Raw genomic sequence first — 25,537 nt, 5'->3', positions numbered from 1 at the left:
ATCCAACAATCTCTGGAAACAAAACCACCAGTGACATGGGTAATTGTTTGAATGGATCAAAGAGATATGAGGAGGGAGGCCTGTGGCAGACCCGGGGGAATCAGCCTAGGGGACCACTACCGGATCTTCCGCCCGAGGCTGTACCGTATGTTGTGATTTTAACGGGGGTTCCCGAGCTCCCAGTAAACAAGAGAGAGGGTTTCTCCCAATTGAAGAATAAAATAACACACTGGCTGGCATTACATAGGCCAATCGCCAGTAATATAGATGGCGAAATAATTTATGTACGCCGGCTCCAGTGGTTGGGGGGAAGACCTAAAGATATTGGGGGAGACGTAGTTGTGATTAATTTTAGAGACCAAAACGCAGTACGCTATATCCTGAATTGGCCAGAGGTTAATTCTGATAGTAGCATTATTCCACGCCCTCTGACTTATTTTTACCCTAGATCTGTAGTATTCTCAACCCACCAGACCAAGGGTTATATCTTACCCAGTATAAAATTCCCATGTACGATGAACATCAGACACCCGGCTTATGTGCAACATGCAGTCATAACTCCAGAATTGTCCGGGTGGAATACAGTACTTACTAGGCTAAGTCTCCCTGCACACAGGAGTACGGACTATCCAGCACTATTCACTCCACTGGAATTGTCTAATCGGTTCGACATTTTTAGTGGTCTGGATGCCTGTGACTGAAGTCTACAGATACCCGGGGAGGAGTTAGTGGATGTGGTTGAGGTCTTGGATAGGATTGCACCCACTGACCTAAATATACCAGTTAGAGATCTTAACTTGACCGGTGTTACCATCAATGTGCCAACTAACTCTGAGCACAATACACAAATAATTAACCAAGGAGACTGCACAAGTGATATATCAATTTATGGTCTAACTAATTATGAGACTCCCGCTGGGGCTACAGGCTTTTCTATACCTAGTAACCTTCCAGGGAAGCTAATTGATACCGATCGTTTGGTGGAGACTAGTGGAACAGTGTCAGAGGGAAAGCTGGATATCAGTAGTACAGGAGTTTCTGCAACTGTTCAAAACACCACAACCAGTAATGCGGAGACCCAGTTTTTGGTCTGGTGGAATGTGGCAGGTCTTAAAAACAAGCTGTCCTCCAGGGACTGGGCTACTTTTATTGATAACTTCATGATAGTCAATATGCAAGAAACATGGGCATTAGAGCCCCAATATAGATCAGGGTATCTCCACTTTGCAATAGATGCAACCAAAACAAATAGAGGGAGACCCAAGGGGGGACTGACTACTTGGGTAAAACAGGATGATGGCTTTACAATTTCACAACTTGAAATTAATTCAAGGGACATTCTGGCGGTTAAGCTAAAATCTCCATCGTTTGGCGAACTTATCATTTTCAATGTGTATGCCAGAGGAAAGCCAGGAGGGAAACCATCAGAAGTTGTGACGGCACTGGGATACTATGTTAGTATCTGGAGGGGACGGGCCAACCTGTTAATTTGCGGTGATTTCAACTGCTCCTATGAGCCTCTGGACCAGATTGATCTAGAGCTCACGGAGGCAGAGGATATCTGTTGGCAAATCCCCACCCTTAGTCTAACCCCCATTAAACGGTGGACCCAGGCAGCCCTACAACGTAAGACTTTTAGTTTAGAACATGGGCTGAGAGCAGTGAATGGTAGGACACGAGGTGATAAGCAGGGCAATCCAACCTTCAACAATGGTCTGAGCACCAGTAGAATTGACTACATCTTGGTCAATTTCGAATTCTGTTCTGCTATACTTGATATGACAGTAATACAGCGTATTGAAAGTGACCATAATCCTCTAAGTCTTGAGTTGCTGCTACACAAAGGGCCGGGGTCAATACAAGATGATTTGATAGATGACATCATCATGACAAATGACACCTGGCGGGTTAGATGGGCCGAGTGTCTGGGTAAGCCCGAATCTATTAATAAAATGAACGACATGGTAAAAGAAGCAACAACTGAAATGCTGGGGCAGTCGGATTATGAGGATTGCTGCAGTAGGGTCGTCCATATTCACTCGACCCTTTTTTTTAAACTTAGTACATTTTTTAGTACTTCCAGGAAAAGGCACCCTGGTAAGGGGAAAAGAAAACAGGAATCTTGGTATGATAAAAACTGCAGGATTGCTTATAAATCTCTAGCTGATGCAGTGCGATCCACCGATAGGGAAGCTATAAGGGCGGCAAGGATTTATTATAAAAAGACACAAAATGTGGCGAAAAAAACTTGGGACACCAAATACTGGGAGGAGTTACTGGCAGCCAGTAAGTCCAGAGATTCGACGGACTTCTGGCATCTTGTGAGGTGGGGCATGGGGAACCAAAAACCAGCCCCGGTCAATCATGTCCCGCCAGAACAATGGGTCAAGCACTTCAGGTCCCAGTTCGCCAATACAAATATTGTCCCATTATCCGCCCTAGCCTCTCTTAGTCCTCCCCCGCCAGTAACTACGCTAGTGTTCACCAAAAAAGATGTAGAATGTGCCCTTAATTTAATTCCCAAGGGCAGGGCCCCGGGCTTAGATAAAATTCCTGCAGATCTGTTCCTGCATAGCAGATCAGTCTGGGTCCCTTACATTGAATTACTGGCGAACACTTTGGCTAAAGGCACCACGGTGCCGGACATATGGCGGGGAGCAGAAATCATACCAATTTTCAAGAAGGGTGACCGAGCTGACCCGGGAAACTATAGGCCAATTAGCCTAATAGCCTGCATCCAGAAGGTTGTGGCTAGAATGGTACTTCTCAGGGTCCAGACATGGATTGAGGAATCGGGAGTTATGTCCACTCTACAGGCTGGTTTTCGACCCCTGACCAGCACGGTGGACCAAGTTTTTAGATTTTCCACAATATATTGGAAATGGGTGGTTTTGGGGGGTGGTACACTATATGCAGCCTTTGTTGATTTAAAGGCTGCATTTGACTTAGTTCCGAGAGATAGGCTGTGGAGAGCGCTCCATGAGCAGGGCATCCCACCTGAATTACTTGCAATTTTTATTACATTACATGAAAACAATTATGCGCAGGTCAGATGGGGCAATCAGAGTCAGGTGACTGACAGCTTCCCAACGGAAAGGGGTGTCCGGCAAGGATGCGTGCTGGCACCCACACTATTCACAATATATAAATAGAGTTATAGATTATTATAGGGACTCTATTACCGACCCACCCAAACAGAACGGCATCCCCGTCCCCCTTTTAATGTTTGCCGACGATACCCTCCTATTATCAAAGACCCAGGAAGGGTTACAAAAGGCAATAGACAGCTTTGAAATATTTTGTAACGACTACGGCCTTTCTGTTAATGTTTCCAAAACTAAATTTATGACAATGCACAGGCATAGGAACATTAGGGGTAGAGTTTTCATGAATGGGGAACTATTAGAGCAGACTGACAGCTTCAATTACCTGGGTATCACATTGGGCTCCAGGTTACAGTGGAAGCCTCATGTGGCCCATTTAATTTCCAAGCATGCGCAACTATCTGGCGCTTTGCTAAGAGAATTTAAGTCATCAGCCACCAAACCCATAGCCCCAGTATTAAAAATCTATGACTCGAGAGTAAGATCTTCCATGCTGTATGGAGCCGAATTGTGGGGGTCGTCTGATATAGCAGGCTTACAAAAAGCACATAATAGGTTTCTTCGCTGCATAACAGGCCTCCCACAATCTACACCATTAATACCCCTTCGCATGGACCTGGGGTGTCAGAGTCTTGAAAATATATGTAGATTTAGACCAGTTGCCTACTGGAGAAGACTGTGGGTTACCCCTGAATTGAATCACTATGCGTTATCACTTTTGGAGACGCGCAACATGGATTCTGGGGACAAAATTCCATGGTTTAGAAAGGTGAAAACTCTCTTAAAGTCCCTAGGAATGGGGGATCTTTGGGACAATCCACAGGGGACATCATTTCCTACTAAACTAGAGTTGAAAGAGGCTTATTGGTCACTCATATCCCAGGAGGAGTTCCAGTCACATATTGATCCATCACATACCAAGGTCTTTCTGGAGCTGAAACATACTACTGGGTATGAGCTGTACTGGGATTTGATCACATTGCCTCTCAATAGGAAATTATATCACCAGTTCAGGGTAGGTACTCTCCCACTGAACACGGTCACCTGTAAATGGGCTTCTAGCAAAAAAGATCAAATGTGCCCTTTTTGCATAATCTACCCTGAAACTATAGCACATATCTTGTTTATTTGCCCAGAATACAAGGTCCCCCGCCTAAGATGGATAAGAGCAGTCTGTATTCAAAAGGGTATTAGGACGGGGATCACTGCATTAAGAATACTTCAAACTGACTGTTCTGAAATAATAGTGATAGCTCTAGCTAAATTTTTGAAACGAATGTGGCTAATTAGAGCTGGGAAACTGAAAGCCCTCCAGCCGCCCTAAAAGAAATTCAGTATAATGGTGGAATCTTTGTACTTTTCTTAGCCTGTTTTTATGAAAGACAGATATTTATTCTTTTAACTGGTCGAGTAGGAATGCCTTACATGTAGTAAACCTAAATCATGATGCTTCTAGTTTTAGTATCATGAATTTAATACTTAATTTAATTGTGTAGCCTAAACTGGAAACATCTGATGATGAATTGTTTTTTTTGTTTTTTTTATGTGTTTTTTTGTAAATGATGATGAGATCTGTTTTTAATTTGTCTTTTATGACAACAAGTCGAAATAAAGACTGTTTGAACTGGATATCACACCTGTATTTGGTTACACAACTCGGTTAAGTATACAGAGAAGGACGGCGTGTTAGCTTTTCCAGAACATGGTTCATTCAATTTGGCTGTTTTGAGAAATTTGAGAGAGAAAATGATGAATTTAGAACCGAGACCTAGACCGACTCAACTTGAGGCTTTGACGGAGTGGGAAGACGAAATGCATGACTGAGAAAGACAGAGAAATGGTAGAGGATATAGGTACTTGTTTGGCAGATCGTACGGACATGAGACGCATGATGATTGAATGAGAAGGTGGCGGAATGCGAGTATGACTGAGGGTTTGTTTCCAGTAAGAAGTGCAGGAGAGAATGAAGGACGAAAGTGTGTAGAAAAGAGGTATAATGTGGAAACAAAAGGGTATGGAGTGAATGAGTCCGAGGATGATGTTCTTGATGATATGTTCTATAAGAATCCACCATCCTACTGACCAGAACCAGAAATATTAACTCCGAGTGCCCCAATGAAAGAAACAGTACGAATCATAAAATCGGAACCAGAGTTCCAAGATTTGTGAAGAAACAATCCTATTAGAGAGGTAGAAAAGAAGTCTGGAGGAAAATTGGATGGAGAAAATTCGGCAGAATTAGCCAAAACTAGAATTAACGGAGAAAATAAGAGAATTGACTAAGAATCTGGAAGCGGTAACTGTACCAGTAACGATAGGTCCAGTAATGCCTATTTTTGACAAACAGAAAGACAGCGAACATTGTTTGACAGTTCCTTATAAAAGTAATAAGCTGGTTGAACAACCAAGAATGAGTCAGAGTGAGAATCCATGGAGACAGACTGTGAGTATGATTGAACCGAGTTTTTCAAATAATCCGTTTGTAAGTCAGAACTGTGCAGAGAAACGTATGACAATGATAGAGACAATGTCTGAAACTCAAAAGGATTTTGGGCAAAGAAATGTAGAGAAGCTAGTAGGACCATCTACAGAGGAGTTGAGTGAATGGTTGAGAAGCTTGCAAAAGAAAGACCAGGAATCCCAGTCAATAGATGTAGCAAAATTACGAATGGTACTGGAAGAATTAATAGTAGGAACTATCCCGACAGAGAAGTTAAAAACGTACCAAGATGAGGAATTGTTATTTCTGTGCAAAAGCGTAACATGGAGAGCGAAAAGTCTTCATGAAAGATTAGAAGAAGTGGCAAATGAGATGGGTATTGATATTGAAAAGGTGAAAGCCTTACAGAAACCCTATCGAGTAGATTTCACCGAAAAAGATATTGCAAACATGAATACCACAGGACGAATAGGTCAGATTAAGGATATAATTATTTTGTTGAGAAAATGGGGAGATGTGGACAAATGGAAGAGCAGATGGTATCGTAAGCGAGACGAAGTTTCAGACAAAACGTTTTCAGCCTATCCTATGAGAGAAAAAGAGAAGGTTGTGACAGAATACCCTATGAGAGAGATTCTAGGAGGAGGATATGTGCATGTCCAATGGACTAGACAGGATATTTTGTCATTTACGAATGACTTCCCTCGACTGCGTGAAAAGCCTGTCGAGTGGTATAGACAGGTGGACAGATTTGTGAAATTATCCAAAGTATTGTGGATTGATTTGAATAGCCTGTTTGATATAATTGTACCAGCAGATCTATGGACAGAATGTAAAATAGTAATAGATTGGCCGACACAGGAATACTCAAGGGATCCTAAAACAGGAGCTCCAGACCCTGAGGTAATGAAGAAATACGAACAGGTTATGGCATTCTTGAAGAACAAAGTACCCCCTAAGGAGACAGATTGGGTGAAAATTGACAGAACACGTCAAGAAAGCAAAGAATCAGTACATGCCTATTATGAGAGGTTAATTTTAGCCTTTAAACAATTCAGTGGAGATGAAAATTTGAGTTACAAGGATTTGAGTAATTTCGTATACCGGTTTGTATATGGTCTTCGTCCAGAAATTAGTGAAATGATATAACAGCATACGGTCGATTGGCAAAACAAAAAAATAGAAGAAGTATTGAGACATGCTAAATATTTCAGTGATGAAATTGAAGCAAAACAGCGAAAACTAAAAAAGAAGGCAATGTGGGCACAGGTAAAAGTAGCAGAGATACAGGAAGCACAATGTCAAAGCCCACTTGCCGGGAAAACCTGGAACCCTGCCAAATCGCGCTCGAGTGCGCGGGACGGGGAAGAACTACTAATCCCATGAGCCTTGGAACACTCCCTGACGGCGATGACGTCAGGAGGCTCGCGTACGGCGAGCTCAAAGAGGTTCCGGGGCACCGAGAGAGCGCCGCTTACTCTTTGCAGAGAGCTGCGCTGGACGTCGCGAAGGCTGGTAAGGGTGCATAGCGCACCAAGCTACGTTCGCTGCTGTTGTTGCTCAGCTTGATTTCTGGTGGCCATTCCTGACGGGGACTCGGACGAGAGTCTCTTTGTGACGGGTCCGTTGATTCGTCTCTGGTTCCTCCCACAGTAATCACCCGTAGTACAGCGCAATGCTGGCATCGGGAATCCTTCGATTAACTTTCTCCTGGGGTGCTTTCTTCCCTCGTTGGTGAACTCGTGGTACGAAGTTCATGCGGGGAAGAAAGGCACTATTCATGACTTTGTTTAGCGGGGCTCTGTGATCAACCACACGGGGTGCTGCATGCTTTCTTCCCTCGTTGGTGAACTCGTGGTACGAAGTTCGTGCGGGGAAGAAAGGCTCTATCCATGACTTTGTGTAGCAGGGCTCTGTGATCATCCACACGGGGTGCTGCTGGACTACAAACCTTTCCTTACTACAGGGTCTTGGGGGTTTCGACTCTGCCGTTTCTGACAAGGCAGAAGGCACTGGGATAGATCCTACTTGGAACCTAACTGATGTGCATGAAGTAATGCAGATGTGTGTCCAACTAACCAAGGCCTGTCATTTGATGGTGGAAGTCTCCACACCTGCGGAATTATTTTGAGAGTGTTTTCTTTCTTTACAGGTATTTTTCGCATTCTTAGAGAGGGGGTGGAGTCGGGTAGGGAGGAAGATAGTTAGGCAGGGAGTTACTGATCGCTGTCTGTTTCTGTCTTCACAGGTCTCCCTCCCTGCCGTCCCCATCCTTCCCTTCCCCCGCTGGACCACTCCATGGAGTCTGTAATGCTAAATCAGACCGTGGTGGTGTCGAGAGAGGGACCCCTTTAGAGCAACGTACGATCCTGAGGATTCCGGCCACAACAGAGTAAGCGGCCCACGGTTTATATCCTCCTGGTCGTACGTTGTCCCTCGGGCAGCCATGACTTCCTTAGAAGACGTCCTGGCTGCGTTACAGATGGTCCACACCGAACTAGCCGCTTCTAGGGCAGAAACGGCGGCTTTACAGGCTACGGTTGAAGGGATGCAGAGAAACCCCTTCAGCGTAGGGACCCCCGCCGCAGCACGTTCAACTCCCTTGGTAGTGGAGATCCTCACCCCTGTTCCCTTGGCCACCCCAGAAAGATTTCACGGGGAAAGTAGTAAGGTGCAGGTGTTCCTCACCCAGATAATGTTACACTTTTCATGCAAGCCAAAGGCGTTTGCCACTAACCATGCTAGAGTAGCCTTTTTTATATCCTATCTGGCTGGGGATGCAGCCCAATGGGCAGTGCCGTTAGTGAAGCGAGATGATCCCTTACTCTATGATTGGGACTCGTTTATACAAGACTTTGAGAAAACTTTCAATCGTAGAGCAGCAACGCTTACTGCCGACAAGGATCTTATGGAGCTTAAGCAGGGGAATCGAGATCTGATAACTTATCTCAATGATTTTCGGCGCCTTGTGACAGAAACTGAATGGCCAGAAGCTAAACAGTTAGCCGTTTTTTATAAAGGCTTAAAGGAAGAGATGAAGGACATTGTGGCCCAGATCGACCCACAGCCAGTGACCTGTGAGGATTTGATAAACCTCGTTCTGCGTCTAGATCACCGCCTTAGCGAGCGAAAAGGGGAAAACCGAAGAAAGGACAGGGGAACCTGGCGTCTGGAACCAGTCAGGAATCCGGACAACACACAGGTAGCCCGATCCGAACCCATGGAAGTGGGAACAGTGCGTTCCGCTCTCACGAGCGAAGAGAGAGAGTACCGGAGGAAGAAAGGCCTCTGCATTTATTGCGGAAAGAAGGGGCATTTCATAAGGGAATGCGTATTGAGGACCAAAAACCCAAGAATAGAACCGCGTCGACAACTCGCGGCCACAGCAGAAGGCCCTTCGGGAAACGAGGAAGCTTGAAGGAAAGAGAAGGGGTCTCTTCAAGCCACATCCATATCCCTTCGTTGAGCGGTACTCAGCCGACTGCCAAACAACACCTTCTTCTCGAACTCTCTCTGTTAGTGGATGGAGAGCATTGTGCCATCACGGCCATGTTGGACTCCGGAGCGACGGGGTGTTTTGTAGATCACCGCCTTGCCGCTCGGATCGGGTTGTCTCTTTGTGAAAAAGAAATCCGTGAAGTAGTGTATGCGGTAGATGGGAAGCAACTTGAGGCTGGGCCTATTCGTTTCCACACCAAGGCGGTAGAAGTGAGCCATGAGTTGGACCATGTGGAAAAACTCGTGTTGAACGTCATCCATGCTCCTCAATATGGGATAATCCTGGGACTGCCCTGGTTACGGTTACACAACCCCCAAGTGAATTGGAGAGAAGAAGAAGTACATTACACCTCCGACTATTGTCAAAGGAATTGTATTCCTCCACCTCAGAGTCCGGCGCGTTTGTTGGCCGTAGGGCATCACGTGGCCACCGCGGCTGAACAGGCAGTTACCCTGCCGAAGGAGTATCAGGATTACGCCGCGGTGTTCAACGAAGAAGAAGCCGAGAAACTACCCCCGCACAGGCCATACTACTGCCAGATTGACCTAATTCCCGGGGCGGTAGTGCCCACAGGCAGAGTATACGCCCTCACGGAACCAGAAAATACATACCTACGGGAATATTTGGACAAATATTTGGCGCTGGGATTCATTCGTAACTCCAAGTCTCCTGCGGCATCGCCACTGTTTTTTATCCCCAAAGCCAACGGTGAGCTGAGAGCTTGTATTGACTTTAGAGCTTTGAATGCCATAACGGTTAAAAACCGGTATCCCCTACCATTAATCCCTGTAATGCTTGAACAAGTACAGAAGGCCGTCATATACACACGACTGGACCTGAGAGGGGCGTACCATTTGGTACGCATAAGGCAGGGGGACGAGTGGAAGACTGCCTTTAAGACGCGTTACGGCTTGTATGAATATCTAGTCATGCCATTCGGATTGTGTAACGTGCCCGCGGCCTTCCAGTTTTTCCTGAATGACGTTCTCCGCGAATACCTGGATCGCATTGTAGTGGTGTATATCGATGACCTGCTCATCTATTCATCCACGGTGGAGAGCCACGTCCATCATGTACGAACCATTCTACAAACCTTACAAAAACATCATCTCTATTGTAAGATAAGTAAATGTGAATTCGGGGTTTCCACCGTGGAGTTCTTGGGAGTGATCTTAACACCACACGGCCAGGAGATGTCAGAACGGAAAATCACCGCAGTAAGAAACTGGCCCGTCCCTAAGAACATCAAAGACATCCAGTGTTTCCTCGGTTTTGCCAATTTTTACCGACGGTTTATCGGCAACTTCTCAGGTTTGGCAACCCCTTTGACCAGATTACTGCGCAAGAAAGTCCCCTTTCACTGGACTGCAGAGACGCAAAAGGGGTTTGAGGCTTTGAAAGAGGCTTTCGTGACGGCTCCGATATTGGTGCACGCTGACCCTGCCAGACCATACATGGTGGAGGCAGATGCGTCGGATTATGCCGTAGGAGCAGTTCTATCACAACGACATCCTGAGACGGGTCAGTTACACCCAGTGGCCTTTCGTTCCCGCAAATTAAACCCAGCGGAACAGAACTATAACATAGCTGAGAAAGAGCTGCTAGCGATTAAAGACGCCTTCGAGGAGTGGCGCCATTATCTCAAAGGGGCCCGTCATGTTGTCAGAGTATACACCGACCACCGCAATCTTCAGTTCATGAAGGCAGCCAGACACTTATCTCCACTACAATTGCGATGGACATTGTTCTTCGCGGAGTATGACTTTATTGTCACCTATCGCCCAGGAAAAGACAATAAAAAGGCCGACGCCTTAACCCGCCAGTCCACCTCAAATGATACCCCCGCCCCGATCGAACAAACCATTATAGACCCAAGCAAAATCCTTGGTACCACGGTCACGGAACCTTTTCTGAAGAGTGTGACCCGTTGCATCAAGACTGAGAAATGGAAAAGGTGGATATCCCAACATCAGGAGTGGAAGGTGAAAGACGGAGTGCCCTTGCGCAAGAAACAACTATTGGTCCCAGTACCGGCTCTACAACGACGTGTGTTTCATTGGTGTCATACGCCGCCCAGCGCTGGTCACAATGGGGTAGAGAAGACTACAGAAAGAGTACTCCGACAATTCTGGTGGCCTACAGTACGAAAGGATCTTCGGCAATGGGTCAAGGAGTGCACAGTATGCGAACAAATGAAGTCATCCCATGCACGACCCGCTGGTTTGTTGCAAATCATGCCAACTCCTGACCACCCCTGGCAAAACATCTCGTTGGATTTTGTTGTGGGAATGCCTATAGACCAAGGGCATACCGTAATATTGGTTGTGGTGGACTCTCTAACAAAAATGGCTCATTTCATTGCATGCAAGAAGGTACCTACAGCAGGCCAACTAGCCCAGTTATTACTGCTGCATGTAGTCAGGTTGCACGGGTTACCCCAAAGGGTGGTTTCGGACAGAGGGTCCCAATTCACCGCCAAGTTTTGGAGGGAGTGGTGTACTTCCCTGTGGATCTCCCCCGATCTGTCCACCAGTTTTCATCCTCAAACTGATGGGCAGACGGAGAGGGTGAATCAGAGTTTAAAACAGTATCTAAGATGTTACGTTGATAGCACTACCGAAAACTGGGTTGACACTTTGTGGTTGGCGGGAATAGCCTATAACAGTGCAATACATAGCTCCACCAAACATTCACCTTTCTACTGTTCTTACGGGTTTCATCCCAGGTTCATTCCTTTTTTGCACCCCAAGGGAACGGAACACCTACCAGAGGTCCAGGTGAGGATTAGGCAGATCCAAAACCTCCTGTCCCAGGCTCAAAGATCGTTAAAGAAAACCAAAGAGAGGTATAAGAACTACGCGGATAAAACCAGAAGAAAGGGACAGGTATATAAGATCGGAGACTATGTATGGCTATCAACCAGAAACATCAGGTTTAAAAAATATAGCATGTTCAATCCCAAATACATCGGCCCGTACAGAGTGGTAAAACTCATCAACCCTGTTGCAGTTAGACTAGACCTCCCCTCTTCTCTCCGAATCCATCCTACCTTTCATGTCTCTTTGTTAAAACCTGCAAGGAAAGGGAAGGCTGCTTCCCAGGTACGGGTTCAGGAAGATGCAGAATATGAGATTAGGGGGGTCCTGGATTCAAAAATCCATCGCACGAAACTGTGGTATCTGATTACCTGGAAGGGATATGGGGAGGAGGAGAACTCTTGGGAACCTGCTGAAGGGGTCCACGCACCTAGATTTGTCAGACTGTTTCACCAACGCTTCCCAAACAAGCCATGTCCTTGTCAGGGTTCTTCGGGAAGGGGATGTACTGTCAAAGCCCACTTGCCGGGAAAACCTGGAACCCTGCCAAATCGCGCTCGAGTGCGCGGGACGGGGAAGAACTACTAATCCCATGAGCCTTGGAACACTCCCTGACGGCAATGACGTCAGGACGCTCGCGTACGGCGAGCTCAAAGAGGTTCCGGGGCACCGAGAGAGCGCCGCTTACTCTTTGCATAGAGCTGCGCTGGACGTCGCGAAGGCTGGTAAGGGTGCATAGTGCACCAAGCTACGTTCGCTGCTGTTGTTGCTCAGCTTGATTTCTGGTGGCCATTCCTGACGGGGACTCGGACGAGAGTCTCTTTGTGACGGGTCTGTTGATTCGTCTCTGGTTCCTCCCACAGTAATCACCCGTAGTACAGCGCAATGCTGGCATCGGGAATCCTTCGATTAACTTTCTCCTGGGGTGCTTTCTTCCCTCGTTGGTGAACTCGTGGTACGAAGTTCGTGCGGGGAAGAAAGGCACTATTCATGACTTTGTTTAGCGGGGCTCTGTGATCAACCACACGGGGTGCTGCGTGCTTTCTTCCCTCGTTGGTGAACTCGTGGTACGAAGTTCGTGCGGGGAAGAAAGGCTCTATCCATGACTTTGTGTAGCAGGGCTCTGTGATCATCCACACGGGGTGCTGCTGGACTACAAACCTTTCGTTACTACAGGGTCTTGGGGGTTTCGACTCTGCCGTTTCTGACAAGGCAGAAGGCACTGGGATAGATCCTACTTGGAACCTAACTGATGTGCATGAAGTAATGCAGATGTGTGTCCAACTAACCAAGGCCTGTCATTTGATGGTGGAAGTCTCCACACCTGCGGAATTATTTTGAGAGTGTTTTCTTTCTTTACAGGTATTTTTCGCATTCTTAGAGAGGGGGTGGAGTCGGGTAGGGAGGAAGATAGTTAGGCAGGGAGTTACTGATCGCTGTCTGTTTCTGTCTTCACAGGTCTCCCTCCCTGCCGTCCCCATCCTTCCCTTCCCCCGCTGGACCACTCCATGGAGTCTGTAATGCTAAATCAGACCGTGGTGGTGTCGAGAGAGGGACCCCTTTAGAGCAACGTACGATCCTGAGGATTCCGGCCACAACAGAGTAAGCGGCCCACGGTTTATATCCTCCTGGTCGTACGTTGTCCCTCGGGCAGCCATGACTTCCTTAGAAGACATCCTGGCTGCGTTACAGATGGTCCACACCGAACTAGCCGCTTCTAGGGCAGAAACGGCGGCTTTACAGGCTACGGTTGAAGGGATGCAGAGAAACCCCTTCAGCGTAGGGACCCCCGCCGCAGCACGTTCAACTCCCTTGGTAGTGGAGATCCCCACCCCTGTTCCCTTGGCCACCCCAGAAAGATTTCACAGGGAAAGTAGTAAGGTGTAGGTGTTCCTCACCCAGATAATGTTACACTTTTCATGCGAGCCAAAGGCGTTTGCCACTAACCGTGCTAGAGTAGCCTTTTTTATATCCTATCTGGCTGGGGATGCAGCCCAATGGGCAGTGCCGTTAGTGAAGCGAGATGATCCCTTACTCTATGATTGGGACTCGTTTATACAAGACTTTGAGAAAACTTTCAATCGTAGAGCAGCAACGCTTACTGCCGACAAGGATCTTATGGAGCTTAAGCAGGGGAATCGAGATCTGATAACTTATCTCAATGATTTTCGGCGCCTTGTGACAGAAACTGAATGGCCAGAAGCTAAACAGTTAGTCGTTTTTTATAAAGGCTTAAAGGAAGAGATGAAGGACATTGTGGCCCAGATCGACCCACAGCCAGTGACCTGTGAGGATTTGATAAACCTCGTTCTGCGTCTAGATCACCGCCTTAGCGAGCGAAAAGGGGAAAACCGAAGAAAGGACAGGGGAACCTGGCGTCTGGAACCAGTCAGGAATCCGGACAACACACAGGTAGCCCGATCCGAACCCATGGAAGTGGGAACAGTGCGTTCCGCTCTCACGAGCGAAGAGAGAGAGTACCGGAGGAAGAAAGGCCTCTGCATTTATTGCGGAAAGAAGGGGCATTTCATAAGGGAATGCGTATTGAGGACCAAAAACCCAAGAATAGAACCGCGTCGACAACTCGCGGCCACAGCAGAAGGCCCTTCGGGAAACGAGGAAGCTTGAAGGAAAGAGAAGGGGTCTCTTCAAGCCACATCCATATCCCTTCGTTGAGCGGTACTCAGCCGACTGCCAAACAACACCTTCTTCTCGAACTCTCTCTGTTAGTGGATGGAGAGCATTGTGCCATCACGGCCATGTTGGACTCCGGAGCGACGGGGTGTTTTGTAGATCACCGCCTTGCCGCTCGGATCGGGTTGTCTCTTTGTGAAAAAGAAATCCCTGAAGTAGTGTATGCGGTAGATGGGAAGCAACTTGAGGCTGGGCCTATTCGTTTCCACACCAAGGCGGTAGAAGTGAGCCATGGGTTGGACCATGTGGAAAAACTTGTGTTTAACGTCATCCATGCTCCTCAATATGGGATAATCCTGGGACTGCCCTGGTTACGGTTACACAACCCCCAAGTGAATTGGAGAGAAGAAGAAGTACATTACGCCTCCGACTATTGTCAAAGGAATTGTATTCCTCCACCTCAGAGTCCGGCGCGTTTGTTGGCCGTAGGGCATCACGTGGCCACCGCGGCTGAACAGGCAGTTACCCTGCCGAAGGAGTATCAGAATTACGCCGCGGTGTTCAACGAAGAAGAAGCCGAGAAACTACCCCCGCACAGGCCATACGACTGCCAGATTGACCTAATTCCCGGGGCGGTAGTGCCCACAGGCAGAGTATACGCCCTCACGGAACCAGAAAATACATACCTACGGGAATATTTGGACAAATATTTGGCGCTGGGATTCATTCGTAACTCCAAGTCTCCTGCGGCATCGCCACTGTTTTTTATCCCCAAAGCCAACGGTGAGCTGAGAGCTTGTATTGACTTTAGAGCTTTGAATGCCATAACGGTTAAAAACCGGTATTCCCTACCATTAATCCCTGTAATGCTTGAACAAGTACAGAAGGCCGTCATATACACACGACTGGACCTGAGAGGGGCGTACCATTTGGTACGCATAAGGCAGGGGGACGAGTGGAAGACTGCCTTTAAGACGCGTTACGGCTTGTATGAATATCTAGTCATGCCATTCGGATTGTGTAACGCGCCCGCGGCCTTCCAGTTTTTCCTGAATGACGTTCTCCGCGAATACCTGGATCGCATTGTAGTGGTGTATATCGATGACCTGCTCATCTATTCATCCACGGTGGAGAGCCACGTCCATCATGTACGAACCATTCTACAAACCTTACAAAAACATCATCTCTATTGTAAGATAAGTAAATGTGAATTCGGGGTTTCCACCGTGGAGTTCTTGGGAGTGATCTTAACACCACACGGCCAGGAGATGTCAGAACGGAAAATCACCGCAGTAAGAAACTGGCCCGTCCCTAAGAACATCAAAGACATCCAGTGTTTCCTCGGTTTTGCCAATTTTTACCGACGGTTTATCGGCAACTTCTCAGGTTTGACAACCCCTTTGACCAGATTACTGCACAAGAAAGTCCCCTTTCACTGGACTGCAGAGACGCAAAAGGGGTTTGAGGATTTGAAAGAGGCTTTCGTGACGGCTCCGATATTGGTGCACGCTGACCCTGCCAGACCATACATGGTGGAGGCAGATGCGTCGGATTATGCCGTAGGAGCAGTTCTATCACAACGACATCCTGAGACGGGTCAGTTACACCCAGTGGCCTTTCGTTCCTGCAAATTAAACCCAGCGGAACAGAACTATAACATAGCTGAGAAAGAGCTGCTAGCGATTAAAGACGCCTTCGAGGAGTGGCGCCATTATCTCAAAGGGGCCCGTCATGTTGTCACAGTATACACCGACCACCGCAATCTTCAGTTCATGAAGGCAGCCAGACACTTATCTCCACGACAATTGCGATGGACATTGTTCTTCGCGGAGTATGACTTTATTGTCACCTATCGCCCAGGAAAAGACAATAAAAAGGCGGACGCCTTAACCCGCCAGTCCACCTCAAATGATACCCCCGCCCCGATCGAACAAACCATTATAGACCCAAGCAAAATCCTTGGTACCACGGTTACGGAACCTTTTCTGAAGAGTGTGACCCGTTGCATCAAGACTGAGAAATGGAAAAGGTGGATATCCCAACATCAGGAGTGGAAGGTGAAAGACGGAGTGCCCTTGCGCAAGAAACAACTATTGGTCCCAGTACCGGCTCTACAACGACGTGTGTTTCATTGGTGTCATACGCTGCCCAGCGCCGGTCACAATGGGGTAGAGAAGACTACAGAAAGAGTACTCCGACAATTCTGGTGGCCTACAGTACGAAAGGATCTTCGGCAATGGGTCAAGGAGTGCACAGTATGCGAACAAATGAAGTCATCCCATGCACGACCCGCTGGTTTGTTGCAAATCATGCCAACTCCTGACCACCCCTGGTCAAAACATCTTGTTGGATTTTGTTGTGGGAATGCCTATAGACCAAGGGCATACCGTAATATTGGTTGTGGTGGACTCTCTAACAAAAATGGCTCATTTCATTGCATGCAAGAAGGTACCTACAGCAGGCCAACTAGCCCAGTTATTACTGCTGCATGTAGTCAGGTTGCACGGGTTACTCCAAAGGGTGGTTTCGGACAGAGGGTCCCAATTCACCGCCAAGTTTTGGAGGGAGTGGTGTACTTCCCTGAGGATCTCCCCCGATCTGTCCACCAGTTTTCATCCTCAAACTGATGGGCAGACGGAGAGGGTGAATCAGAGTTTAAAACAGTATCTAAGATGTTACGTTGATAGCACTACCGAAAACTGGGTTGACACTTTGTGGTTGGCGGAAATAGCCTATAACAGTGCAATACATAGCTCCACCAAACATTCACCTTTCTACTGTTCTTACGGGTTTCATCCCAGGTTCATTCCTTTTTTGCACCCCAAGGGAACGGAACACCTACCAGAGGTCCAGGTGAGGATTAGGCAGATCCAAAACCTCCTGTCCCAGGCTCAAAGATCGTTAAAGAAAACCAAAGAGAGGTATAAGAACTACGCGGATAAAACCAGAAGAAAGGGACAGGTATATAAGATCGGAGACTATGTATGGCTATCAACCAGAAACATCAGGTTTAAAAAATATAGCATGTTCAATCCCAAATACATCGGCCCGTACAGAGTGGTAAAACTCATCAACCCTGTTGCAGTTAGACTAGACCTCCCCTCTTCTCTCCGAATCCATCCTACCTTTCATGTCTCTTTGTTAAAACCTGCAAGGAAAGGGAAGGCTGCTTCCCAGGTACGGGTTCAGGAAGATGCAGAATATGAGATTAGGGGGGTCCTGGATTCAAAAATCCATTGCACAAAACTGTGGTATCTGATTGCCTGGAAGGGATATGGGGAGGAGGAGAACTCTTGGGAACCTGCTGAAGGGGTCCACGCACCTAGATTTGTCAGACTGTTTCACCAACGCTTCCCAAACAAGCCATGTCCTTGTCAGGGTTCTTCGGGAAGGGGATATACTGTCAAAGCCCACTTGCCGGGAAAACCTGGAACCCTGCCAAATCGCGCTCGAGTGCGCGGGACGGGGAAGAACTACTAATCCCATGAGCCTTGGAACACTCCCTGACGGCAATGACGTCAGGACGCTCGCGTACGGCGAGCTCAAAGAGGTTCCGGGGCACCGAGAGTGCGCCGCTTACTCTTTGCAGAGAGCTGCGCTGGACGTCGCGAAGGCTGGTAAGGGTGCATAGTGCACCAAGCTACGTTCGCTGCTGTTGTTGCTCAGCTTGATTTCTGGTGGCCATTCCTGACGGGGACTCGGACGAGAGTCTCTTTGTGACGGGTCCGTTGATTCGTCTCTGGTTCCTCCCACAGTAATCACCCGTAGTACAGCGCAATGCTGGCATCGGGAATCCTTCGATTAACTTTCTCCTGGGGTGCTTTCTTCCCTCGTTGGTGAACTCGTGGTACGAAGTTCGTGCGGGGAAGAAAGGCACTATTCATGACTTTGTTTAGCGGGGCTCTGTGATCAACCACACGGGGTGCTGCGTGCTTTCTTCCCTCGTTGGTGAACTCGTGGTACGAAGTTCGTGTGGGGAAGAAAGGCTCTATCCATGACTTTGTGTAGCAGGGCTCTGTGATCATCCACACGGGGTGCTGCTGGACTACAAACCTTTCGTTACTACAGGGTCTTGGGGGTTTCGACTCTGCCGTTTCTGACAAGGCAGAAGGCACTGGGATAGATCCTACTTGGAACCTAACTGATGTGCATGAAGTAATGCAGATGTGTGTCCAACTAACCAAGGCCTGTCATTTGATGGTGGAAGTCTCCACACCTGCGGAATTATTTTGAGAGTGTTTTCTTTCTTTACAGGTATTTTTCGCATTCTTCGAGAGGGGGTGGTGTCGGGTAGGGAGGAAGATAGTTAGGCAGGGAGTTACTGATCGCTGTCTGTTTCTGTCTTCACAGGTCTCCCTCCCTGCCGTCCCCATCCTTCCCTTCCCCCGCTGGACCACTCCATGGAGTCTGTAATGCTAAATCAGACCGTGGTGGTGTCGAGAGAGGGACCCCTTTAGAGCAACGTACGATCCTGAGGATTCCGGCCACAACACACAATTAGTGGAACAAGCTGGGTCAAAACAAAGATTTAATCCTGGTAAAAATAAAGGGAATATTGAGGAAGCTAAAAAGAAATTTCCGTGTCATAATTGCGGTAGGATAGGGCATTGGAAATCCGAGTGTAAGAATCCACCAAGTACTAATGATGAAAATTCATCCTTGAATCCACAGGTGCAGAATGAGGTGAGTGGTCAACAGCAACGACAACAGCAGGGTGTAACACAACAGAATCAGGTGCCAAAACCACTTTTTCCACAGAACAAAAATTGCCAGAAGTATAGTAAGGAGAATGGATTCTACAGCAAAGAACAGGTAAATAAGCCGCAACGCGCTAGCGCTGCTTCACAGTATTGGCTGCAACGCGATGAAAGCGATTCAGAAGAGGGTTATTGACGGTGCCGAAGGGAGGAAGAAGAGTGCGTACTTGGCGCAACTCTAGAAGTAGACCAGACAGGCCGATTTGTAGATGGAAAAGTTAATGATGAAAATATTACTTTCCTAGTTGATACTGGTGCTACTCGATCAAATGTTAGATCAGCTGATGTTAAGAATCTTCCTCTCTCGGATGAAACCATCCAAGTAGTTGGGGTCTCCAACAGACAGATTAAAACTCGTCTTACAGAACCAGTGAAAGATAGTATAGGGAAATTTTCTGAAATGCACAGATTCATTGGGATTTATTGTGCAAGATGAATTGCACTATCTTTTGTACTCCAGATGGAATAGCCTTTAAAACACCAGATGATGATGTGTTGTATAAAATGACATTAGTAAACAGAGAGAATGAGGTTACAGGGACATATGCTGTATTCAACCCTGACGAACTACCAAAAGAATTGAAACAATCAGTAAAAGCTGAAGTTTGGGTCTTCACAGGAGAAGATGTAGGATTGATGAGGAATGTAGATCCAGTAAAGATAACTGTAAAAGAAGGAGTATGTTATCCAAATGTCCCACAATATAAATTGACCCCTGAAATAATTGGAGGAGTTACTCCTGTGATTGAGAAAATGATAAAACAAGGAATTTTGAGAGAAATAATGAGTAGCCCATGTAATTCACCGATAATGGGACTGAAAAAGCCTAGTGGGAAGTTCAGAATAGTGCAAGATCTGAGAAAGATAAACAAAATTGTTGTACCATGTTGTCCCATTGTACCGAATCCATCTGTGATTTTATATCAGATTCCTCATGACGCAGAATGGTACACAGTGATTGATTTGTGCCATGCTTTCTATTCCATCCCATTGCACCATGACAGTCAGCAAATGTTTGCATTTCGTTTCGGCGAGCGTATTTTGGCGTGGTGCCGAATTCCACAGGGGTATACAGAAAGTCCTTCGATATTCAATCAGCTATTGAAAAAGTCTTTGGAGAGTCTAGAAATGCCTGAAAATTCGGTACTATTCCAGTATATCGATGACCTACTTGTGTCATCGAAAACTCGTGAAGCTTGTGAGGTAGACACGGTAGCTTTGTTAAATCATTTGGCAGATGGAGGACTAAAAGTGTCACCATCAAAATTACAATTTTGTAAAAGAGAAGTCCAATATTTGGGGCACAACATTGAGAAAGGACACAGGGAAATAACCATAGATAGAATCAGGATCATAAAAAGAATGAGTCCACCAATGACCCAAAGAGAAGTGAGAATGTTTCTGGGAATAGTTGGATATTGTCGTCAATGGATAGGTAATTTCTCACTGATTGCAAAACCTTTGGTACGACTGACAAGAAGCGATGTGAGATCTGAACAAAGAGGAGTTGGCAGCGTTCAAGAAGTTGAGAGAAGGATTGTGTGAAGCACCAGCGTTAGGTATGCCTGACTATGATAAGGAGTTCGAGTTGTATTGCAGTGAGAGAAATGGATGTGCACTCTCTGTTCTAGTACAGAAGCATGGAAAACTGAGGAAACCAATTGCATATTTTTCATCTATGTTGGACCCAGTAGCTGTAGCCCTTCCTGGGTGTCTGAAAGCAGTAGCTGCTACATGTCGAAGTTTGGAACAGAGCGAAGGAATTGTGATGGGATACCCTGTGAAAGTGTTTGTGCCTCATGATGTGGCGATTCCTTTTAACAAGGAGTAGTACTGACTAAATATGAAAAGGTAATTTTGGGCGCAACAAATGTGAGTCTTGTGAGATGCGTGAATGTGAATCCTTCAACATTGTTGCCTGATGTAGAGCATGTGGAGATAAGAGATGAAGCAGATCATGATTGTTTGGATGTACTTGATTTTTGTACAAAACCAAGGCCTGACATAAAAGATGACCCTTTACCAGAAAGTGATTATGTCATGTTTGTTGATGGATCCTGTTTGAGAACAGATGATGGAGTGCTAAGCGCAGCATATGCAGTATGTACAGTTGCAGCAGTGATGGAAGCATCCTATTTGAAAGGAGCAAGGTCGGCCCAAGTAGCTGAACTTATCGCCCTGACCAGAGCATGTAAGATTGGGAAAAGTGTGAGAGTGACTGTGATAACTGATAGCCAGTATGGCTACGGGGTGGTCCATGATTTTGGCCAAATTTGGCTGCAAAGAGGTTTCCTGACCTCAAGTGGGACTCCCATTAAGAATGCTGAAGTGGTTGGAAAGTTGCTCGAGGCAATACAGCTGCCTAGGCAATTGGCTGTGGTAAAATGTGCTGCTCATAGTCGCAGTGGTGATTATATTGCCACTGGAAATAAATTTGCCAATGACATGGCACAGTATTGTGCACAAAATCAGAATTCAATCAATCGGGCAAAGGAAAAAGAATTGGTTTCTTTTTTCCCAATGTTTACTAACACTGTGGGAACATGGGATGAGGTAAGACAATTGCAGGAAGAGGCAGGAGAGGAAGAAGTAAAACAGTGGGTAAAGCCAGGATGTGCACCAAGAGAGAAAGATCATGTGTGGGTCTATCGAGATGGAAGACCAGTTATGCCTGATAGCATGATGTCTGCCATGGCACGGATGTATCATGGACAGGGACATATAGGGAGAGACGCCATGATTAGGTCTTTTAAACAGACTTGGTATAATGCCAAGTTTAGGCTTGTGGCGGAAAGTATTTGTCTAAGATGTCTAATTTGTCAACAGTACAATCCAGGAAGAAAACAGTGGTGAGTCTAGGAACAATAGGCCGAGAGGGAGGACCTTTCACCAGAATGCAAGTAGATTTCATTGAAATGCCTCCTTGTAACAGGTTGAGGTATGTCCTGGTAATGGTATGCCTATTCTCCAGGTGGGTAGAAGAGATCCCAACAAGAAGAAATGATGGAATGACGGTGGCAAAATTATTGTTGAGGGAATTTATACCTAGGTTTGGGTTCCCAATAACAATTGGATCAGACAGAGGAGGAAATTTCATAATGAGATCATAAAATTGATTTGTGAACCATTGAATGAACGACAAAAACTGCATTGTGCCTACCGACCAGAGGCTTCTGGTGTAGTAGAACAAATGAATGGTACTATCAAAAACAGAATAGGGAAAATGTGTTTAGCCACAGGTATGAAATGGCCCGATGTCTTGCCTCTAGTACTCATGACTATTAGATCAATACCAGACAGAACTACTGGTTTGAGTCCTCATGAAATCATCGTGGGACGCGCAATGAGACATGTATTTACACCAGTCAACAAGCTGATGACAATAACTGATGACATGGTATTGGAATACTGTAAAAGCCTGGCTGACGCAGTTCATTCTGTGTTTCATCAGGTTGGAGCGGATGCCACCACTCTTGAAAATAAGCCAGCTCATGATCTGAGCCCAGGGGACTGGGTAAGGATAAAAGTACACAGAAGAAGAAACTGTTTGGTTCCCAGGTGGGCAAAACCAAGGCAAGTCATCTTGACTATGACAACAGCTGTGAAGTGTGCTGGATTGAAGAACTGGATCCATGCAAGTCATACTTTGAGAATTCCAAATCCAGTTGATTGTAAAGAAAAGGAGTATTTTGATGAATCAGAATCCAGTACTGAGTCAGATGACGGAGAGCCAAAGGATAAGCAAGGAGAAAACTCTGAAAGAGGGGAGACAGAGCCAAGGTTAACTTTGGTCCCCAGAAAAAAACTCCCTGAGGAAAAGATTGCAGATTTCTGAATCCAGTTCAGACTCAGAGACAGAACAAAGAGCCCTTTCATCCAAGAAAGAACAAAGGAAGAACAAAGAAAAGGTCAGTGGAGAGACAATAAAAGAAATCTGTGAGAAGGAAGTGCCAGATGAAAGATTGAGAGAAATTCCACCTGAAACAACACCTTTAGATGGACAGGTGCCAGATACAGAAAGAGAGGGAAAAAGTATTGCGGAAGACCCCCGATGAGGTGTAGGGAACTCCAACATCCAGTTAGAAGCAGGGACAAGTAGTCAGCAGGAAGATTGCGTGATGGAGATTCGAGGAGGGACAGAAGTAGGGAAAACAAAAGAGGTGGAAAAAGAACTCGTTGAAGGTAAAAATCAAGTTGAAACAGAATCTGAGGAAAGCGAAGATGAAATACCAGAAGGCCGAGTTCTGAGAAAGAGAGCTTGGAGAACTGAAAAGAATGATAAAGGGAGTTAACTGAAAAGAGCGGCCAAAGACGAGGTGTGGCCAAACAAAATAAAGAGACTAAGATATCGGCTCACACGTGTAAATTCGCCAAGAGCTGAACAGGTGAATGAAGTAACGAGTCAGGAAAAATCGAAAGAACAAGAACAGACAGTAGTAAAAAAAAAAAAAAGAACAAGAAAACGTAACCAGAAGTATAAATCACCAGTGAAGGAAGAGGCGGATAGCCAAGGAAATCCAGAGGTGGTTGTACCGGAAGTGGTTGAGGAAGATGAAGATTCTGAAATCCTAAGAGTTATTTTGTCCGATATTGGAGAAGAAGCGGATGTTCAGGACAACCTGAATGTTGAAAACGAAGAGAAGGTGAAAGATGATGAGATGCCAAACTGAATGAGACAAGAAAATTACTGATGGAAAAACAATAAAATACTGAAAAAGACAATAACTGGTAGAACCACGTAGGTGCTTAGAAGCCTAGGGTTTGAAACTAGTTGTGAAGTAGAAGAGGCTAAGTCAAAAGACACGGCTCATTCTAGAAAGATGTCAGACATAGAAAGTAGCAAACGTAGATGTACCTTTCTTAGAAGATGGTGCAAAATGTGCTGTTGTTGTAAAGGATTATTAATGCTTCTTTGGAGTATTCTTGCTCTATTAATTTCATTTAAAGTTACTGTAGATACATTAGAAGGACATAGTGATAACATAACTAATATAGGGAAAGTTCAAAAGGTAGTTCCAACTAGAATAGATAAAAACTATTTACATAAAGACAGGTCAATAACAGATTTTTCTAACAATGGGTTTTCAAAGTTGTTGTATGAATATGTAAAAACTATGGACGTAAGGGATTGCTACGTATGTATGCAATTACCTGCATCTGTATCTGAAGGAGTGACTTACCATCACCTTCCTGTAACATATGGAATAACATGTAGTGTAATAGCTAGTTTATTTTATCAAACAGGTAAATTAGAGTATTATTTATTTCTCAGATGTAGATACTATATTTTCACAAGTACCCACAATTAACAAACTAAGCAAGGTAAAACCTGCAAAGTTATTAGGTGAATTTTTCTTAGAGACAAATGAACTAACCTTAGAATATATATTTAGAAATAACTTGACTTGCAGTTTAAAGAAAGAGGAGAAGACATTTTTGGATATGGTTGAAGAAAGGAGATTGAAAATGCAAAGGAAGGTTTCAGAAGGGAAAGTGGAGAAAACGGTTTGGGATGTAGAAACGGAGAAACATTTAAGAGGAGAAACGAGTCCAACTATGGCTTTAGATTGGCCTCAGAAAGGGAAATTGTGTATAAGAAGGAATCAGACGGCGTATGACAATTATTTTCTAGGGAATAGTGAGTGCCATGATACATACCGAATCATGGGAGGATGGGGATTTAAAGGTGGAAGAGATCCAGTCTTTCCAGGACTGTACTTCATTTGTGGGAACAGGGCATATTATCGTTTGCCAGACCATTGGTATGGTGCATGTTATGTTGGCCTGGTTTTTCCAAAGATTTTTCACATGGATAGAGGAGAAGATGGTGTACATAGTTTAGGTAGTTATTTAGCACGTAGTAAGAGAGAATCTTGGACTGAAATTGTGGGTCACATTTTTGGAGCACTGATACCCGCAGTGGGAATATCTCTGAATGCAAACAAAATGAGAAAACTTTCAACAGTAGTGGATCGCTTGTCGACAAGCACCGCTGGAGGATTCTTATTGGTAAATACTGAAATGGTTGCCATGCGTGCTATGGTAATGCAAAATCGACTTGCCCTTGATATTTTATTGGCAAAAGAGGGTGGAGTCTGTGGAATGCTGAAAGTTCAACATTGTTGTACTTACATTCCTGATGAAAGTAGAGATTTGAAAATTTATATTAAGAATATTACAGAATTGCATGATGAAATTGTACCACTGGAGGTTGAAGGTGTTTGGGAGAAGATTGGTAAGAAAATATCAGCTATTAAAGACTTTGTAGTAAAACTAAGTAGTACATT

The sequence above is a fragment of the Triturus cristatus genome, chromosome 3_2, assembly GCF_964204655.1.
Source record: "Triturus cristatus chromosome 3_2, aTriCri1.1, whole genome shotgun sequence".
Taxonomy (NCBI): domain Eukaryota; kingdom Metazoa; phylum Chordata; class Amphibia; order Caudata; family Salamandridae; genus Triturus; species Triturus cristatus.
Note: the sequence above shows the minus strand (reverse complement) of the source record.